Here is an 18,401-nt window from a genome sequence, read left to right as displayed (position 1 = left end):
TATATATATATATATATATATATATATATATATATATATATACATATACATATATAAATATACATATATATATATATATATATATATATATTGTTATGAATTTGGTAGAGCAACATCTAGAGCTAGGTAGATCTGAATAGGTAGGTATTCGGCTGTCGTGACAGGGACTCTACATGTAATAAGTTCTTGAAGTTTAGGCGTTTGTCGGGGGAAGATGTATGATTGTGGATCTACCTGGAGGTTCGAGTGTTAAATAGTGAGGGATTAAAGGTAACGCCCCTGTGAGTTTCACCTAGTAGTCAAACCTTTGTCCATTATGGCACTGCAACCACATAAACATTAGTTAGGTCCTTAGCGCAACATTAAATAATTCCTTTCCCTGACAATGACTTCGGAACAAATGGACTGGAAACCAGGCCAAAAACACCGCCACAATTGGCCGCCACCGTTTACACCTCCAAGGCCTACAAACCTCGCCTGGCACGTGTTATAACACAAGGACCGCGGGGTCGGGGACGGGAGAGTGGAGCGATGCCGCAGAGGGCGTGACCTGGGCGAGCCGGCGAGTTGGGAGGCTATTATTGGCTGAGGAGTGCGCGAATGTGACGCAAACGCGAGAGATAGATTCGACGGTCGGACGCCATTTTTAGGGAGAGTTCGTTGGAGTTTGGCAGTTGGCAGTTGGCAGTTGGCACTGAGCAGTTGGCAGTTGGCACTCAGCAGTTGGCACTGAACAGTTGGCACTGAACAGTTGACTTGGCTGCCAGCACTCCCGAAGAGAGTCGAGTCGAGTCAAGTGGAGTTCGTTTTGCTTTGTGCAGCCCTGCGTTGGACCGTTGGAGCAAAGGAGCTCGTGGTGTGGGTGGGCCGTTGAACCGACGAGGCCTGGTGGCGCTTGGAGGCGGACGGAGAGGGCCGCGGGGCCGTGGAACTTGGAGTGAGGCGTGCCGCGTGACGAAAGGAGCCGGGGTGTTGGACGGCGGTCACTAAGACGACAAGGACGAACGAGATAAGGCCGTACCCGCGAATACACTTTGCATAAAACTAAAAGACGTGTTATTTTCGTATTCACCTCCCTCGTATCGTGTTTGATATCAGTTGTGTGTGGGATCCCAATTTAGGCTTATTCGAGTTATTAGTATTACCGGCGCGGGCTTTTTCACTGTCTTTACTTATAAATAATAAATCCTTATATTATTTTCTGTATATATCTGAACGCAGTTTTCCTGGGTGGTTTCGTTTTAATAGATAGGGCTGCGGAGCTTGCTGTGTCTGCCCTTCCGCGCGTTTAACTTTGTGTTGAGTTTGAATCCGCCATTGAGTTTTCGCCTCGGGAGTGTAAAGTCTCGCCAATCGGCCATCCGTAACTGTGGTGTTAATCACGGTTGCGTAACAAGTGGTGTCAGGAGTGTAGGGATTCGAACCCGTCGGACAATTTTTTTGTCCGCGGCGAGGCATCGACACGGTCGGGCGTACATTGCGCCCGACGTTCGAACGCAAAATTTTTATAGGGGGGGCGGAGAAATTTAGTAATCAATTGGGCATACGGAGCGCGATATCGCGTCTTCGTCAAATTTAAATTGTGTTTTTGGAATTGAAATAAATACGCGCGCGGGGAACGACCTTCCGAAAAGCGGATGTCGGAGGTCGACGAAATGGAGGTGCGTAGCGAGGCCTCCGTCAGCGTTGGGAGTTAGCCGGAAATAGGGGAATTTGATGCAGAGGTGAGCCTTGGAACCTCCCTCGTCCGAGCACCAACTTATGCCCCTCCCCTACCGGGGAGTCGGGAACAAGTGGGACGGCCCCTAGAGACGACCAGGCTTTAATGAAATTTTTAAAGGAATTAATGGATGCTCAGGAGTGAGCGAGCCAGTCGGGAATTAAATGATAAAATTGACGGGCTGGAAAATAAAATGGAGTCGCAGGGGAAGGAATGGAGGGAAGGGACTGAAGGACATGAGTGACCAAATTAATGGATTGAAAGGGGAAATGAATGCTCAGAACGAGCAATTGGAGAATATAATTAATGCCCAAACAAAAAACATGGAGGGGCAAATGGATAGATTGAAGGAGGGTTTGAAAGAACAGATCGAAGGGATGGACAGCAAAATTGAGGGATGGAGGGAAAAGTGAAATGAACGAATGAATGAACAAATGAAAGAGAGGAATGAAAAATTGGAAGGAAAAATTGGGGAAATGGCACAACAGCTGGGGAAACGAATTGATGGCATAGAAGGGAGTGTGCAAAACCAAATTACGGGCAGACTGGGGGAATTGGAGGATAAAGTAGAAACTAGGGGGGCTGTGATGGTGAGATTTGGACGTGGGGTCCAGCCTTGGGTGTCGAGGTACGACCTGGGTCCCACGGGGGGTCTGGTGGATTGTGACGTCCCTTGTCCGTCGGGGCGCGTCTGAGCCGGTGGCTCGGGCCGGCAGGGTCACCGGACCCTGGTGGGGGTTAAGACCTCCGAGGTGGTTTCTCAAGCCTGGGATGGCAAATATTGAGGACCACTAGGGGGAAGTGTTGTGGGTCGTGCTCTGGTGGTGGCACTGCAGACGGCCAACTTGGGCCTGATGTAGTGACCACCCGGGCATGCGACCTGACACCCTCTCCCTGAGACTTTGGACAACCGGCATGTGATGACCTGCCATGCCGTGTTGGTCGATGGACGCGGGTCAAACCGAATGGACAGGGAATGAGACAGCCTGCCGGACAACCATTGGGGCATCTGTGGAACGTGATGGTGTGAGTGACCTTCCACAGATGCTCCGTTATGATTTATGGACTCTCGGGGTTGGGAAGAGAGCCATGGGGATGTGAATCGGGAGATGTGTAACGAGCCGAGCATATGGGCCATGCTCGGCTGGCATGTGTATGGCAAAGCATCCTTCTTTGGTGAGGTTAGTAAAAGGTGACAAATGTTTCGGCATGGGTAATCTGTGGGTTTTTAAGGGTGGATTTTGAAATGTCATGGTGGACACTGTACAGTGACGCCATTATTGATCCAGGTGTGTAGACCAAAGTGTTGGAGGCTGTGATAAAATTAATAAGGTAGCAGGACACAGCTTCAACTGGTTGCGGGGGCAACTGTGCTGATATTTGGGACGCGGGGTTATGGGGATGTAGTTGTGTAGCCTGAGGGTCAACGTGGTGCTGTGCATGTCCGAGGTGTGTGGACCATGTCTTCTGGGTGAGTCTCCTGGTGGAGCATGGCTGTTGACTGGACCTTGGTGTGGTCAAGTGTGGGTGAGCACTGGGGGGGCTGCAGTTCTGTAGTCGGACTGGGGGATGATGGGGAGGTGCAGGGGACGTGGCTGTAGGGATGCCACGCACTGCGACCGTGCCCCCCAGGGCCGAGGTTGTGTGTGCGGTAGTGTGTATTGTGGCAGCAAGTGCTCACCACATTGGCCAGCTGGGGCTGGTGCTGCTGTGTTCCTCGCAGGGGTCGAAGGATGGATGGTGGGTCGCACCCCTTATGGACACTCATGGGCATGTTGGCGTTTTGACTGCTCACCTTGTCCCGATGACCTTGCACGGTAGAGGTGCAGAGCTGTCGTGGCTACAGGTAGTTGTGTAGTGATGATCGCCGTTGGATGCGGATCCACATACCTGCCAGTCGTAGTGGGGACAAAAGAGAAATTTGGAAGTATTTGTAGGCCCAATGTGAAATTTTGGGAATTGTATGGGTGGATTGCACTTTGGACCTGACCAACCTGTAACTACCTGCACTTGAGGTGAGTGTTTAAGGAGTACTGTCCCAGGCTTCAGGACTTGCTTTGGAGATTGGGGACATGTAATTTGGAGTTGGGAGGCGGGTGAGAGTGATGACACGGCCGGTGAGGGGATGGAATGGGAGCCACACAGTGTCTTGTGGGTGGCGTATGTTTTTGTGTTGTGGTTATGTGTTTTGATGTGGTCGTGAGAGTGGACCTGGAGAGTGAGTGATGATTATTGAGATAATGAGGGCGATACTTGTGCTTTTGGAAATGTGTGATGGTTTAAATGTGAACTGGGGGATTTCACATGTGGCAGGCATGGCAAGCCTTGTAACACCTTTTACACCAAGAATTGTACTGAATTGTGCTGAGTTGTGTGGAGAATTGAATGGCAGCGGGGGGAGGAAGTGTAGCGGGGGGAGGAAGTGTGTTTTGGGGTCTTGTGGGTGGGGAAGGTGTGTGTGTCCGCAGGTACAGAGCAAGCTCTGAGGAGCGATGCCTGCGGGCCCCCCTCTGCGGCAATTACCCCTGTCAGCCGGTGGTAACTGGAAATTGGAGCTCGTCGGTGGAGGGTCTGGTTGGGCGCCGCGGGGTGAGGAAGTCCCCCGGTGACCCGTGTTGCTGCGCGAAAGCAGGAGGCAAAGGAGCCTGGTGTGTGTGGAGACCCTCACCGGCGAGGTAACGGCGGAAAGGGGCTGTTGGGCTGTCACGGGGCCAAGAGGTAAAAGGGGGGGGGGGGGGCAATGAACTTGTAAGTCGGTTGACTTGTTTTTGGGACTGCGGGCACCACAGCCTGATGCGCCCCCACCATCTTTTTGTGCGGTACCTCCCCGCTGCCTAGTTGAGGAATGCACACACACGTGAATGACATCAATGCCATGGTCCTGCAGGGGGTGTATTGAAATAAGTGCTTTGTTGATTTTTGAAATGCCTTGATGACCTATGGAATGAGAATGAGTGGTTAAGGGGTCTGTGTTGCATGAATGTGGGCGAAATCCACCGAGCCGTGTCACTCACCTGTAACATCTGGACAGGGCCCGTGGAAATTTAGGGGGATGCATTGGGGATGGCCCCGCAGGTAAGGTTGTGTCTTGTGGCATCCACCGGGGGACGCGGTCTGTAGACCGGGGTATGTACAAAGGTTAGAGTTTTGAGTTTTGGAAAGATGGTTAAGTTTTGTGGTTAAGTTAGTGTTGTGTGTTGTTGTTTCCTCCCTCCACAGGAACAACGAAGAAAATGTACATACTTGCATGATGGTTAAGGGGTTCAGCATGTTAAGGAAGTGTAGGTAGGTAGTCCGACTCACTTCCCACAGCCCTTCCTGATTTATTTCATAGGTTAATTAAGTGTGTGACAGTAAGTGTTAAGGCTGGAGTGGTAGCGCCTGCAGTGAACCTTGCAGGAGCTACGGTTCCAGGGGGGGGGCTGTGTTATGAATTTGGTAGAGCAACATCTAGAGCTAGGTAGATCTGAATAGGTAGGTATTCGGCTGTCGTGACAGGGACTCTACATGTAATAAGTTCTTGATGTTTAGGCGTTTGTCGGGGGAAGATGTATGATTGTGGATCTACCTGGAGGTTCGAGTGTTAAATAGTGAGGGATTAAAGGTAACGCCCCTGTGAGTTTCACCTAGTAGTCAAACCTTTGTCCATTATGGCACTGCAAACCACATAAACATTAGTTAGGTCCTTAGCGCAACATTAAATAATTCCTTTCCCTGACAATGACTTCGGAACAAATGGACAGGAAACCAGGCCAAAAACACCGCCACAATTGGCCGCCACCGTTTACACCTCCAAGGCCTACAAACCTCGCCTGGCACGTGTTATAACACAAGGACCGCGGGGTCGGGGACGGGAGAGTGGAGCGATGCCGCAGGGGGCGTGACCTGGGCGAGCCGGCGAGTTGGGAGGCTATTATTGGCTGAGGAGTGCGCGAATGTGACGCAAACGGCGAGAGATAGATTCGACGGTCGGACGCCATTTTTAGGGAGAGTTCGTTGGAGTTGGCAGTTGGCAGTTGGCACTGAGCAGTTGGCAGTTGGCACTCAGCAGTTGGCACTGAACAGTTGGCACTGAACAGTTGGACTTGGCTGCCAGCACTCCCGAAGAGAGTCGAGTCGAGTCAAGTGGAGTTCGTTTGCTTTGTGCAGCCCTGCGTTGGAGCAAAGGAGCTCGTGGTGTGGGTGGGCCGTTGAACCGACGAGGCCTGGTGGCGTTTGGAGGCGGACGGAGAGGGCCGCGGGGCCGTGGAACTTGGAGTGAGGCGTGCCGCGGGACGAAAGGAGCCGGGTGTTGGACGGCGGTCACCAAGACGACAAGGACGAGATAAGGCCGTACCCGCGAATACACTTTGCATAAAACTAAAAGACGTGTTATTTTCGTATTCACCTCCCTCGTATCGTGTTTGATATCTGTTGTGTGTGGGATCCCAATTTAGGCTTATTCGAGTTATTAGTATTACCGGCGCGGGCTTTTTCACTGTCTTTACTTATAAATAATAAATCCTTATATTATTTTCTGTATATATCTGAACGCAGTTTTCCTGGGTGTTTCATTTTAATAGATAGGGCTGCGGAGCTTGCTGTGTCTGCCCTTCCGCGCATTTAACTTTGTGTTGAGTTTGAATCCGCCATTGAGTTTTCGCCTCGGGAGTGTAAAGTCTCGCAATCGGCCATCCGTAACTGTGGTGTTAATCACGGTTGCGTAACAATATATATATATATATATATATATATATACATACATACATACATACATACATATATACATATATATATATATATATAATTATATATATATATATATATATATATATATATATATATATATATACATATATATATATATATATATATATATATATATATATATATATATATATATATATATATATATATATATATATATATATATATATATATATACTAGACGACCCATGAACCGTTGGGTCAATGTCAGTTTGAATAGATATGAGAATAGAACTAAAGCGAACGCTGGACATCATCAGGGAGATTATTTGGGCCAGCAAGCCATAAGGCTCACCTCTCCAGCGTTCTAAATCACTTACCTGTGACACGTGATTTCGGCCCTTATCTCCGATCAGGTTTTTTTTTTTTTTTTTTTTTTAGAAAAAACACGCGACCCGTGGACTACCACGGTTTTGTTGTCAGAGGACACTTCTGATGACGATGTTCTTTGTCGACGATCCTCCATTTACATAAACTCGCACGTTCTCTTTCCTCTTCCCTCGACTGAGCGCCACATACAGCTGACCATGCTGGAAGACCGGTTTCTCCAGGTAGACCAGCACATTCTCCATAGTTTGCCCTTGCGCCTTATGGATCGTCATTGCGAAGCAGGATTGTATGGGGGAACTGGCAGCGCTGCAAAGGGATATCCTCAGCTTCCGACAGATTTAGTCGGATCCGAGGGAGCATTACAGTTTCGCCTTCAAACGTTGAACTTATGATCCTCGCAACTATAATATTTCGAAGCATGTCCTCAACAATCATGCGCGTCCCGTTGCAAAGTTTCGGAGGGTCCAAGTTCCGCATCAAAATGATAGGGGATCCTTTTTTGAGCTCGAGGTTGTGCGGCGGCAATCCCGAGACTTCAACGGAATCTAGGAAATCCGTTGGGAAGTGCGTCGCATCAGTACCCTCAGTCACACTGTTGAACGCAGCATACTCCTTGCTAGCACCAGGGAACCTTGTGATGCATCTTGAATTGATGTTTCGCATCATATTGTTGAGGGGCACTAATATAGACCTTGCTGAAAAAACCTCCATTGGATTGGCGAATGATGGATATATGGTATCGATGCACTCATCGAGCCCACTCGCTGTCAGCAGTATATCCTCTGGCAAATCTATCTCATCATCCGCATTTTTCTCGATTCTATCCTCGCCGATGTCGAGCAAAAATCTTGAAAACTGCCCACTTCCGTCGGTCAGTCGCATATTAGTTCTCAAGTGAAACATTCCAAAGCTCTGCCATAAGTAGGACTTCTTTATGCACGCATTCTCAACGTCAGCATCACACCCTCTTTTCACCACGGGCAGAAGTTGACGGAAATCACCACAGCATATCGTCAAGATCCCTCCAAAAGGCTCGTCTTTGTCACATACATCACGCAACGTGCGATCCACAGCCTCGAAACTCTCTCTTCTGATCATAGGACACTCATCCCACACGATGAGTTTTGTACTTCGAAAGAGGTCTGCGATAGTGGAATTTTTATCGATGTTGCATACGCCACCTTCCCTCGGTGTCAGAGGGATTTGGAACCTTGAGTGCGCTGTTCTTCCACCAGGCATGAGGGTAGCAGCTATGCCAGATGAGGCCACCGCAAGGGCAACTTCTCCACTCGCTCTCACTTTGGAGAGAATCAGGTTAATAAGAAACGTCTTCCCTGTGCCTCCAGGCGCGTCAATGAAAATCATTGATGACTGATTCGTGCGGATGTTGCTATTCGCGTCCATAGACGTGAGGTGTGATTCGTTGTCCGCGTCCGTAGCGCCGTCGGAGGGTTGATACGACATTCTTCCTGCAAATAGTATTGTGTTTGTGCTATCGTTTTGCCGATCATCAAATGACAAATAAATTACATTGTGAAAATTAAAGATTTCAAATAAACCTATTTAAAGTGTATGCGCATATAAATAATAAAAAAAAATCGAAGAAATATCTCTCGGTAATTTCCTGAAACATATTTTACTTCCGGGTAATAATGTTGAATGAAATAACGAAGATATATACTGTATGCCTGTTATTTTAGGCGGTGTATTTTCGTATATCAACGTGGCGCAATTTTTAAAATATATCTCTGCAATTTCCCGTGTGTGCGTGAATGTTCTCAATTATTTCTTTTACCGAGTCTAAAACCATCGATAAAAATGAAATCAGATGGCGAGTTAGATTGAAGATAAAGGCGTGAGACAGACTCAATGGCCTTGAAGATACAAGCCTTTCAGAATTCATTTCGTTCTATAAACGGAAACTTTCATCGGATTTTCTTCCCGTTTTTTTTCAACCGAGTCTAAAACTATGTTAGCGACTGTGAAAAATGAAATGATATATCGAATTTGATTTGAAGTAAAACTGAGAGAGAGAGCAAGACACCACGGGCCTACAAAACAGGCCTCAAAGCTATGCGAGTTAATAAAATGGTGGATATTACTACTCTCTCAAAGGGGTAAGCCACGCCCCCGGACCGATCAAATGTTACACACAAACACGCAAGATTTCAATTTTATAATTATATAGATATAGATATATATATAGATATATATATATATATATAATATATATAATATACATACATATATATATATATATATATATATATAATATATATATATATATATAATATATATATATATATATATATATATATATATATATATATATATATATATATATATATATATATCTATATATATATATATATATACATACATATATATATGTACAGTCACGTGAAAAAGTAAGTACACCCCATGTAAAGAGTTGACTTTTTCAACATATTTCAACATACAGCTATTTGATCTTAATTTCAACAATATTGATAGATAAAGGTGATATAATAGAACAAATATCATGAAACATTTACATTTTGTAGTCCATTGTATAATTTAAATAAACATAAATGCAAATTTCGCATGTTGAAAAAGTAAGTACACCCTTGGCTCTAATAGGTGGTATTGCTGCCTTTGGCAGAAACAACCTCAAGTAGGCGCTTCTTATCACTGTCTACCAGTCTCTGACATCGATTGGGAGAAATTTTTGGCCACTCCTCCATGCAGAATTCTTTCAACTGTGCGATGTTTGAGGGGTTTCTTGCATGCACAGCTCGTTTCAAATCCCCACACAACATCTCGATGGGATTTAGATCCGGGCTTTGACTTGGCCATTCCAGAACCCTCCATTTCTTTCTTTTCAGCCATTCTTGGTGGATTTACTGGTATGTTTAGGGTCATTGTCATGTTGCAAGGTCCACCTTCGGTTGAGCTTCAACTTTCCGACAGATGGCCTCACATTATCCTCAAGCACCCTCTGGTACAATGAAGAATTCATAGTGGTTTATATGATGGTGAGCTGCCCAGGTCCTGATGCAGCAAAGCTGCCCCAAACCATAATATTTCCACCACCATGCTTTACAGTTGGTATCAGGTTCTTGTGGTCAAATTCTGTCTTTGGTTTTCGCCAAACATGTTTTCTGGTACTGTGGCCAAATAGCTCTACCTTTGACTCATCTGTCCAGAGCACATTGTTCCAGAAGTGCTGGTCTTTGCCGAGGTGTTCATTGGCAAACTTTAGTCTTGCCCTGATGTTCTTTCTGGACAGCAAAGGTTTCCTCCTGGCACACCTCCCATGTAGATCAAATTTGTGCAGCCTCTTTCTAATGGTAGACTCGTGCAATTTGACATCAACAGTGGCACGAGCTACCTGTAGGTCCCGTAATGACATTCTGGGGTTCTTCGAGACTTCTTTCAGCATCTTGCGGTCTGCTCTCGGGCTGAACTTGCTGGGGCGGCCTGGCCTGAACAAGTTGGCAGTTGTTTGGAATCTTCTCCACTTGTAGATGATCTTCCGGACAGTCGAATGATTGATTTCAAATTGTTTGGAGATATTTTAAAATCCCTTCCCAGACTCGTAGGCATCTATAACCTTCTTTCTGAGGGCCTCAGAGAGCTCTTTTGATCTAGGCATGGTGACGCCATGCCTAGATCAAAGAGCAAACCACAAAGCGCAAACCAAACTTAATGTCTGAGGTTTAAATAAGACAGGTTCCTCCAAGATCCTCTCTTACGACGTTCTCATCATTTGCACCTGAGCTGGTGCACCTGATTCTAATTTTAGGTATTTGAAGTAGTTATAAATGTAGGGGTGTACTTACTTTTTCCACATGCGAAATTTGCATTTACTTTTATTTAAATTATACAATGGACTACAAAATGTAAATGTTTCATGATATTTGTTATATTATATCACCTTTATCTATCAATATTGTTGAAATGAGATCAAATCGCTGTATGTTGAAATATGTTGAAAAAGTCAAAACTTTACATGGGGTGTACTTACTTTTTCACGTGACTATATATTGTCACGTCCCTGCTAGTGAAGACCAGCCTGGACGGATGAGCCAAACCAGCCTTCCTCCCAAGGCGACCTGCTGATTATTGCGGTTACTGCGCGTGCGAGATGGAAGAGATACGAAGCGTTTGACTAAGGAACACACGGGTTTAGTCCCGAAACCCACAAACAATATGTGACAAACAAAAATGCAGCAATAATGATTTGAAAGCAAAAATAAACACAGAAAATTAAAGAAAATAAATCTGAGGTAAAATTTTATATTGTGAGGATCCTCCACACCGACTCACAAAACACATACAGGGGGGTATAACTAATAAAATAAAATCCCCCCTGGCCAGCACGTAGCTTGCCCAACGGGGTCCGTTTGTGAGGTTGGCAGCTGGTGGTGTCTTGCACCATCCGCACGGAGGCAAACAAAATGGCGGCAGCTCCGTGCTCAAAGGTGCCACGAATTTGAGGTGAGTCACGAAGACGGCCTCCTTTTTTTGGTCTTCTCTTGACTGTGCAGGAGAACCACAAGCGGCCTCCAACCCACTTGTGAGTCCAGCAATTGTTGCTCCTTACGATGCCACACTAATCCCCTCTCCTCCAAAACGCACAGAAAAATTGCCAGCTTCTTCCTCGAGCTCCCAGCATAACCACCTCTTCTTCGCTCCGACTACGTCACCCAATGAAAAAGACCACAGTCACTGCTCCTCACGACAGCCAAATAAAACAACACTCTCTCCTTCAAGGATGAACAAGATGACCAGCGTGTCCTTCGTGCCGCACCAACTGCCTTGTTCCTCGCGAACCCCCTCTTGATGTCCCACCCCCCCCCCCCACCCCCCTCCCAAGGCCGTGTCACTTCAGGGGCGTGGCCTGTCGGCCTTCTTCTCAAACCTACATCACCACTGTCAGCTGCACCTCTCCTGTGCGGGTCCTTTTTGCCGTAAGTGTCCACGGGGTGGGCTTAGTTTGGCCGGCAGTTCATGAAGCGTAATTAATGGCCGGCCTTGTCGACAAAAATGTTAGGTATGACGACAGAGGGTTTGATGCACAGTGGAAATTAGCCTTAACCTATATTACTAATTAACACGTCACCATCCCACGTATGATGAACATTTAAACAACCTTCAGTTACATTTTCCCTTCTTATGTACATCGAGATTCTCCTACGTGTCACACGGTCATGGTATTTCTATACAATTCTACCTTCCCTATGGTATTCTCTTACCTACTAAAGCCTGGATTCCTCGAGAAAAAAAATTTTTGGCTGCTTGTGTAGCCATTCATGCACTGCCTCTTGGACCTCTTCGTCGGATCGGAAAGTGGTTCCACCAAGCGCCTCTTTAAGTGGCCCAAAGATGTGGTAATCCGAAGGGGCGAGGTCGGGCGAGTAGGGTGGATGAGGAAGACTCTCAAAATGCAGGTCCTCGATTGTTGCAGCTGTAGCACTGGCAGTATGAGGCTGAGCATTGTCATGCTGCAGCAAAACACCGGTAGTGAGTAGTCTATGAGGTTCTGATCTGATTGCTGGTTTCAGATAATTTTTAAGGAGGTCACAGTATGATGCACTGGTGACTGGGGTCCCTCTGTGCATGTAATGCTTTACAAGTGGGCCTGGGCTATCCCAGAAGAGCGTCAGCATCACATTTTCAGCGGACGGCTGTGTGCGGAATTTTTTTGGGCTTTGGTGAAGTTGAATAGCGCCATTCTTTGCTTGCCCTCTTCGTTTCTGGCTGAAAGTAGTGGACCCAGCTTTCATCCCCAGTCACTACGTGCTGTAAGAAAGCACCGCCTTCTGTTTCGTAATGTCGCAGAAGTTCTTCACTGGCGTCCACTCGCCGTTCTTTCAGTTCGGGTGTGAGTGGTCTAGGCACCCACCTTGCAGACACTTTGCGGAACCCCAGCACGTTGTGAATGACATGGTGTGCTGAACCATGGATAATGTTCAATTCGGAGACCACTTCATCCAGCGTAATGCGACGGTTTTCCCTTAGCACGCGCTCAAATCCTGCAACCATTTCTGGTGTGTCGGCTGTGTGAGGCCGGCCCAAGCGAGCAGCATCTGCCACAATGGACACTCCACTTTTAAACTTCCTGTCCCAGTCTTACGCCTGCTGCAGTGATAAACACATGTCACCATATTGCATCTTCATTCTGCGATGGATTTCACTGGGATTCACACCCTCACTTCCCAAGAAAAGGATGACAGAACGTTTCTCCTCCCTGGTGCATGCTTCTAAGGGAGCCGCCATCTTGGAACTGCTCTACTGACATCATACGCTCAATGTTGCTAGATCTAAAACAGGCAAAACATGACTCTTACCCATAGATATAATATAGGTCGTATACAACTACATAAAGGTGGGCGCGATTCGGAAAATTTTAAGTCCGCTTACCGCTTATCCGCTCCACCAGCCCGTGTAGTCCGATTCGCTTATCCGCTTCAGCGGCCGAAAATCTTAGTCCGCTTACCGCTTATCCGCTTATCCGCTTCGATTCGATTTTTTTAAAGCGCTTCGACGTTTTTAAAGCGATTTTTGACGTTTCTAAAGGGAATTTAATGCTTTTTAAGCCTAAATAGCCATTTCTAACTACTACAAAGACAAACAAAGCTTTTAAGATCAAAAATATACATTTTTATTTAAATAAAATTTATTCAAAATTTATTGAAATAAAGTTTTCCACTCGACTCTACTCTACTCTACAGTTAATTTAAATATAATTTTAATATATGCAAGTTACATTAAAGAAAAATCAATTTGCCCGTCCTTTCTTTGACAAGAGAGTCTACTAGTCAACAGACTAGCAGTCTGTTGACTAGTCCTCGTCTTCCTCCTCCACCTCGTGGGCCTTCTTGAGGATTTGGAGGTTGCCCTTCATGAAGACGAGGGCCTCGAAGTTCGGTGCAGCCAGGGCCGACCTCTTAGGCCTGAGGATGTCCGACCCGTAGCTGAACACGCGCTCGACCGAGGCAGAGCTCGGGAGCGGCGTGTTATGCCTGAGAAACAGAGTTACCCAAGCATCACGGAACTCGAGCGGGAAGAGATTGGGCGAGAGCCGAGTTGTTAGGGTTTCACTTATTATTCACTTAAATAAATATTCACAATTCTAGAGTAACGGCTCAGGCTAACAGCTGATTTGGCGAATCGCGATGCGCTTTAATTTTTCGGAAGTCCGCTTATGCTTATCCGCTTCGGTTTCCGGTGGTTGTTCCGATTCGCTTATCCGCTTCGAAAACGTTAGTCCGCTGCAGCGGATAAGCGGATAAGCGGATAAGCGGACTTTCGAAGCGGACCGCCCACCTTTGCGGAACTACACACATTACATTCTCAAATTTATATCACCATTTTAAGGTTACTTATTGACTGGCCCTCGATATATATATACATTCGTTGTCCAAGCATTCATGGTACTAGTTTCACAGGCAAGGTGATTCATCAATGTGCGTGTCGTCCCTCAGGTGGACGTTAAACGGGCGTACTTTCTGCTGGCATTAGTTGGTGGACGTTAAAGATCTCATGGTGTCCTTCACAAAGGGTAGGCGAGCTATCGCTGGCACACTGAAAAAATTACAAATTCCTGCCCTGACTTCCTTTGTCAAAGTGGTAACCCATGCAGAATTGTAACCATAGCCAAATAAACTGCTCCTGCAGCACCTACATTCTGTGGAGAGCATGACTAATTATCTGATGTGATATATGCAGTAATCTGCAATCATTTTTGTTATTTTCACTTATGGTGTGCTATCCCCATGAAATATTTGTGTGCAATATAGGTCGATAATATAATAATTCAAATTTCTGTGAAAGTCAATTTAATGAATTACTACCGGTGATCTCACTACCGGTGTTTTGCTGCAGCATGACTGTATATAAAATACATCAGGAAATTGAAAAGTTTTATTTTTGCTTTCCATATTACATTATCATGTGTGAGTAATATTTACTAACCACAAATAAAATATGCATAAATAGTTTGTGAATTTTTGTACAGTAAATAATGTTAAATTATTGAGTCCGGTCTGGAGAGGACGCTGGCGTTACTTGTTCGCCGCTTCTCCGACTGGGTCATTGTATATAGTCTGCTTTTCTGGTGGTCGTGGCAGCTTTTTGGCCGTTGGGTCTGCCCTCTGCTCGGTCCCGGCTCTGCTCCTGGCTTCGCCTGCCCGGCTCTTCCACTGTTTCCTCAGGCCCGCTCCCGTTGTTTGCGGCCGTTGTTTGCGGCTGTGGCTGTTTGCCCTTGCGGTCTTGGTTTGCGGCTGTGGCTGTTTGCCGCTGCGTCTTGGTTAGCGGCTGCGGTCGTTTGCCGCTGCGTCTTGATTAGCGGCTGCGGTCGTTTGCCGCTGCGGCAAGGCCTACTCGTCCTCCTCAACCTTGGCCTCTTACTCGTCCCTTCGCTCCTGCCTGGCATGGCTCTAAGGTACTCCGCCGCAAGGCTTCTTCTGCTCAATACTCACTCCACCCCATCATGCATCTCTGCAATCAAATCCCATGGACTCCTGCGATGACCCAGATACATTCATAGAGGCTCCGGTCGTAAGTTTGTTTATTTACAAACAGGTCACTTCATTCCCGTACTCTGGTCCGCTCAGCGCACTCCCACTCATCGTCCCAGCGCACCTGGTCACAGCAACGCACACGATCGCACCTCCTGTCTGCAAACCCTGGCTAAATCACCTGAGTTCATCCCCACTGTACAAAGCAACATCAAGCTCACCCTGTTCAATACCCGGTCCCTCAACAACAAAAGCCTCATCCTGAACGACTACATTCTGGATAATAAACTGGACTTTCTCTGTCTCACTGAAACCTGGCAACAACCTCTGGACTACTTCTCACTCAACCTCACTACACCCAATGGATATTCTTACCTCAATAAACCACGCTCGGAGGGCCGAGGTGGTGGAATTGCCGTAATTCACCGACAGCACATCAAGACCAGCCTCATCTCCATCTCATCTGCTCCATCATTTGAACACCTGGCTTTTAAACTCTCTGGTCACACACAGTCAGTCATGGCTGTCGTCTACCGCCCTCCCAAACCACACCCATCATTCCTGTCTGACTTGTCCTACTTTCTGACCCAGCTCTGTTCCTTCTCCCCCTCAATCCTCCTCCTCGGTGATTTCAATATCCACATGGACTCCACTGACTCCACAATAACCACTGACTCACTGACTTACTCACCTGCTTTAACCTCACTCAACATGTCAACTTTCCTACCCATAACCGTGGGCACATTCTGGACCTTGTCTGCTCTACTGGATTACTTTTGCACCATCTCTCTGGCTCCGACCTCACCCTCTCTGACCACTTAGCCATCACTATGACCATTGACATCCCCACCCCAGCACCAAGGCATTATCGCACTATCAACTTCCGTAAGCTAAACGCTCTTTCACCGACCTCATTCTCATCCACACTCTCTGAAAAAATGTCCACTTCTCCCTTCGTTGACCTCCACACCCCTTCTGACCTCACTGACTACTACAACCACACTCTCTCCTCCTGCCTTGACCAGCTTGTGCCTATAAAAACCAAAACAGTTTCTTTCACCCATTCTGCTCCCTGGTTTACCCCTGAACTCCGCCTGATGAAAACTCGTGCTCGCCAACTTGAAAGACTCCGCAATAAAACAGGTCTCACAATTCACTCCCAAGCCTACAAGGACCACCTACAGCATTACAAAGATGCCCTCTCCCGTGCCCGCTCCGCCTACTACTCTCAAATTATCCACTCTGGCTCTGGAAATCCAAAAGCACTCTTCTCTACAATAAACAAACTCCTCAGCCCCCTGGACACCACCACCCAGTCATTCACAGTAGACAACTGCATCTCCTTCCTTTCATTCTTCCAAAGCAAAATTGACAACATCTACAACAGCTTAACCACCACCGCACCTGCTCCCCCTCAAACCACCTGCCCCCCCCTTATCCTGCCAACCCCTGTCTCAGTTCTCCCCAGTCTCCCCTACTGACCTCTCTGAACTCCTCATAGGAATGAAAACTGCCACCTGCACTCTTGACCCCATCCCCTCCAGCTTTGTCAAGGCCTCCCTTCCTGCGCTCTCTCCACTTATCACTGCAACAATAAACTCCTCCCTGTCTACAGGCATCGTCCCACCATCCCTCAAAATTGCTGCTGTTACCCCCATTCTGAAAAAACCTGGACTCAACCCTGACACCCTAAATAACTTCAGACCCATCTCCAACCTACCCTTTCTGTCAAAAGTTTTGGAACGTGCTGTAACCACTCAACTTAAACATCACCTCTCTGCCAATAACCTGTATGAAACATTCCAATCCGGATTCCGCTCCAACCACAGTTCTGAAACTGCTCTCCTCAAAATCACCAACGACCTTCTCCTCTCCTCTGACGCTGGCAACCTCAACATTCTCATCCTCCTCGACCTCAGCGCCGCCTTTGACACCATCAATCACACCATCCTCCCCACCCGACTTGAAACCACCTTTAACATTACCGGCACTGCCCTCTCTTGGATCAAATCATACCTCTCCGACAGACGCCAGTTCATCTCCATCAATAACTGCAAATCCCCCACTGCTCCCCTCCCCCAAGGTGTCCCCCAAGGTTCAGTTATTGGCCCCCTCCTCTTCATCCTGTACCTGTCCCCCCCTTGGTCACTTAATCCGCCATCATGGTCTCCAATTCCATTGCTTCGCCGATGACATCCAGCTTTTCATCTCCACCAAGTCCATCTCCACCGCCACCCACTCTATCCTGACAAACTGCATCACTGAAATAAAATCCTGGCTTCAAATCAACTTCCTCAAACTTAACTATGATAAATCTGAAATAATCATCATTGGCCCAAAAACGCTCACCAAATCCACCCATAACTTTGCCCTCAACATCGACGGTTTCCCAGTATCCACCTCCCCTCACATCCGGAATCTTGGCATCATCTTTGACCAAACCCTCTCCTTCGACAAATACACTAAACAGATCACAAAGACAGCCTTCTTTCACCTGAAAAACATCGCCCGTCTCCGTCCATCCCTCTCCTCCACGGCTGCAGAAACCCTCATCCACGCCTTCATCACCTCCCGTCTGGACTACTGCAACAGCCTCCTCTTTGGTTCACCCTCAATAATCATCAATAAACTCCAATACATTCAGAACTCCGCTGCCCGTCTACTCACCCATTCCCGGACCCGTGACCCCCGTCCTTTACAAGCTTCACTGGCTCCCCATCCCCCAGATAATCCAGTACAAAATCCTCCTCTTGACCTACAAAGCCCCCATAACCTGGCCCCATCCTACCTGACTGACCTCCTCTCCAGACACACTCCCACCCGCAACCTCCGCTCTGCTGGTACCAACTTCCTGACCCCCCCCCCCCCCCCCCATGCGACCAAATTCAGATCCTGGGGGGACAGGGCCTTCTCCATCGCTGCTCCCACCCTCTGGAACTCACTACCTCACGCCATCAGAGACTCCTCCTCACTCACCACATTCAAAACATCACTGAAGACCCACCTGTTCAACACTGCATTCAACATTTAACCCACAGCATTTAACCCCTGACTATCTCTTCTCCTTCTCCTTCCTTTTGCTTTGATTATTTACCTGTTGA

General features: G+C 47.1%; 1 protein-coding gene across 1 annotated transcript in view; it reads left to right on the top strand.

The window, feature by feature from the left end:
• Positions 1-18,401, top strand: part of WDR19 (WD repeat domain 19) — a 185,022-nt gene that overhangs the window by 105,726 nt on the left and 60,895 nt on the right. The gene's annotated exons all lie outside the window — the stretch shown is intronic.

This window comes from Myxine glutinosa, chromosome 1 (genome assembly GCF_964187855.1).
Source record: "Myxine glutinosa chromosome 1, kmMyxGlut1.1, whole genome shotgun sequence".
Classification (NCBI taxonomy): Eukaryota; Metazoa; Chordata; class Myxini; order Myxiniformes; family Myxinidae; genus Myxine; species Myxine glutinosa.
The sequence above is the reverse complement of the archived record's forward strand: the minus strand, read 5'-3'. Positions and strand labels throughout refer to the sequence as shown.